Genomic DNA, 3,939 nt, shown 5'->3' on the forward strand with positions numbered 1-3,939 from the left:
TTCCCCCTTTTAAGAAGGAATGAAATGTCCACCTTTTGGTCTTCTTTCTTCTTGAGTTCCTTGTGTATGAGCATCTTTTATATAACAACTATGCATAAGCCAATGAAAAACTAGTCCTTTAAAGTTTGCAATTTTATTTTTCTTTCGACTAAAATATAATTACATTGTGTCTCCCTTCCCTTCATCCACCTAACACCTCCCATACTCTCCTTCTTCAATCCCTCCCATAACCCCACTCCTTCTCAAATTTATGGCTTTTTTTCTATTATTATTATTATTATTGTTGTTGATGATGATGATAATGATGACGTTATACACACATAAATATATAAATAAATCTGCTTACTCCATTTACTGTTGCTCATATGTACATGATCTCAGAGCTAACTGCTTGATACTGGATAAATATTAAGGGGGCTCATCCTGTTGATTCTCAGCAATTGTATATTGTCAGGAGTCCTTTGTGTAGGGTTGTGATTTCCCAGTTCCACATTAACATGTCTATTAGTATTGCCGTTGTTTAGGTCTTGCTTAGGGAGTGACATTGTTTTGGTATCACAGGTGTAGCTTCCCTGGCATGTCTAGGAGACATAACCTCACAGCAGATTCCCTGCTTCTCTGGAGCTTACAATCTTTTCTCCCCTCTCTTCCAGGATATCTCCTGAGCCATGGGTGTGGAAGTTGTATTGTAGATGTACCCTTTAAGGCTGGGCACTCCACACTCAGTTATTCTCTCTATTTTGACCAGCTGTGGTTTTCTGTGGCTGTCTGGGTCTGCTAAAAAGAGAAGCTTCTTTAATAAGGATGAAAGCAACACTTAACTGGGGGTTAAGGTAAGCTTTAGAATGAGTTAGGAATCATGCTGGCTTAGCAAGTAATAGTAGGGTCTCCTTTAAGATTCATGACATCACTAGCCCCAGGCAATTGGCTAGGTTTCCAGTACCTGTCATGATATACCTCCTGTTGAGTGGACCTATTAGAGAGAGCACTATCCATTATTACCAAGATATAAGTGTCACTACTGCCCCTTTTGGTGTATCTTGCGGGGATGGCTATTGTTGTGGCTCATAGGTATTATATCACAACTAGTGGGACGAGGATTACTTCTTTCCTTGACAGCTTGCAGAGCGCCTCCTGGTGCTATGAAAGTCGACCTTCAACAAGGCTCTCAGGTCAAATATGACACTCAGCCAAAGATCTGTAGGCCATCTACCAAAATCCCAACACAAGACACGAGAAATCTCTTTTCAAGTTATTGGTCAGAGGAGTCCAGATGAATCCTAAAACAATATAGACTATTACTGTTGCCCTTAGTTGCTTCCCACAAGTTGAAGGTAAGTCTCTATGGCCAAAGACACCATGTAGTTTGGACACAGACACTCAGAAATACACAAGTCTTATGTGTACATTTTGACAAATGGATAAGCTTATGTAATTCGGAGTCCTATTGTGACAAAAAACACTTCCACTGGCTGGTGTCCCCAGTGTTTGCTTTGTTTTCACTCTCCACACCAATTTCTCCTATTCTAGAATACCACATTATTGGAGTCACACAGTATATTATATTTTGATTGGGGCATGTCTGTTAGATCATTCATGTTGGATCATGTTGTAAAATGTATCTATACAATACACCCCATTCACTGCCAAATAAATTGTTTACACACTGGTTGTCTATTTCATTGTTTGTGGACATGTAATTACAGTTTGAAGCTATTGTAAATAAAATTCCATTTATTGTTATGAACTTATGTACTTATTTCTCTTACACAAAACCCTAAGAGCAGGATTGTCTGAACAAGAGGGATGAATGTTTGATTGATAGAAACTGTCAAATGTGTTTACAAAGGGCCTGTCTCATTGTGTTGCTCCAATACTGCCTATCTTCTAATTCTGGTTGCTCTACATCCTTGCCAAGTTGGTGGTGTGCATCTTTTTTATTTTTAGCAGTCTTACTGATGATATTATGGTTTTATTTTTCATTTCCTCAATAACTAATAACATCATTCTGGGACTCTATATGACATATTCCTTTGTGCAACATCTGAACTTTTTACCTGTAATAATTGGTTGGTTTATCAGAATGATGAAATATTTGAGGGAGACTTTTTAAAGGAAAAGAGGTTTATTTTGGCTCATACTTCTGATATAAGGCTGAAAGGCTGCAAGAGCTCTGAGGCAGTGCAGGACATCCCATAACCAGAGGCAGGAAATGTGTGGGTAACCCCTCTGACCGCTTTCTTCCTGAAAAGCCACCAGTGTTCAATCATGGGCTCTATCCTCTTGACTCTTCTGCATCCTCATCACTTCCTAAGATTATCTCCACACACCAGAATTACATTCATTTTCTACCCTCTTCATACCTTACAATGGGGGTTACATTTAAACATTTGAGTCTTGGTGTACACCCACAAATCTACAGTGATGAATTTCTTATACAGTCTTAGTATAAGTTCTTAGGTGTGCATTATAAAAATATGTACTTCTTACTTAAGGCTTGCTTATCTATTTTCTCTCTGACATTTGATGAGCAAGAATAATTTTATTTGATGAGGTCCAGTGAATTTAAATTTTTTATGGTATTCCTTTTGGTGGCTTAAGAACTGTTTGCCTAGTCACAGGTTACCAATAGGTTTTCTTCCATTGTTTCATTCTTTGATTCTTTTATTCTTGCTTTTACACTCACAGTTATATCCCAGGTAATATAATTTTTGTGCATATGTACTAATTTTTGTATATGGTGTGAATATATGCTGGATATTGCAAGCAGTGTGAGAGTATTTTTTCCATATGGTTCTTCATTTTTTCCATTACCATTTGGAAGACAATCCCAGTGATCCTACATCTTCCATCTGGGCCCCATCTTTCTCAGCAACCCCTAACCCAGCCAAGCTTCTCTTCAATTTTCAGACCATCCAAGAGCTAAACTGTTCATTAGGACAGACCCCTTTTGGTCTAATTGCATCTGGAAACACAGATATGCTCAGAGGTCAACCCAATCAGGTTGTTAAGATTAGCCATCACACTACACAATTTAAAATCTATTTCTGCATCCTGTATTCTTGTCTGTGGGTGTATTTATCCTTAACATACCAATCACACTGTCTCCTTCCCAGTTGTTATGAGGTCGGGTAGTTATAAATGCTCCTGCCTCATTTTTTTAAAAACATTTTGATCTTCTATATTTCTAAGTAAATTTTAGAATATTTCATCAACTTCTGTAATAAGGCCAAAATGATTATAAACACATAGATGAAGGCTATAGAGATATCTCCATGGTTATGAGTGCTTGCTGCTCCTGCAGAAGAGCTGAGTTTATTCCTAGCATCCACACTGAGCAGCTCCCATACTAACTCCAGCTCCAGGGGATCTGCTGCCCTCTTCTGTCATGCTCAGGCTCCTGCACATACATGGAATACAGACACAGATACAAATACATACATATAAATAGAGATAGAATAAATCATTTTAAAATGAAGAGAATAATTTGAGGAAAGATGCCATCCTAAGATCTTTGACTCTTCTCATACAGACAGATAATAGCGAAAGGAAGAGCCAACAATGATTGTAACATGCTTTCCTGAGCACTGGGGAGTTTAATGGTGATGTGCAAATGCATGTGCGTGCCTTCAGATGCTTCTCTCTCCGGGAAACCACAGAGGAAGAATGTGCTTCTCCTCTGGGACCTTGGATACCTTCCAAGAAGAACTTTGCAAAGAAACTTAATAAAACCTTAAATGCAAACTTATGGTCAAGGACAGATGTGTAGATTTCCATTATTTCTTTGCTCTTTTTTTATTAGATATTTTCTTTATTTACATGTAAATTTCTCCTTTCTCAGTTTCCCTTCCAAAAAACAAACAAAGAAACAAACAAAAACAACAAAAACAAACCCCTGTTGCCTCCTGCCTCCCCATGCCTGCCACCCCACCCTCTCCC

Source organism: Mastomys coucha, unplaced genomic scaffold, assembly GCF_008632895.1.
Source record: "Mastomys coucha isolate ucsf_1 unplaced genomic scaffold, UCSF_Mcou_1 pScaffold12, whole genome shotgun sequence".
NCBI lineage: Eukaryota > Metazoa > Chordata > Mammalia > Rodentia > Muridae > Mastomys > Mastomys coucha.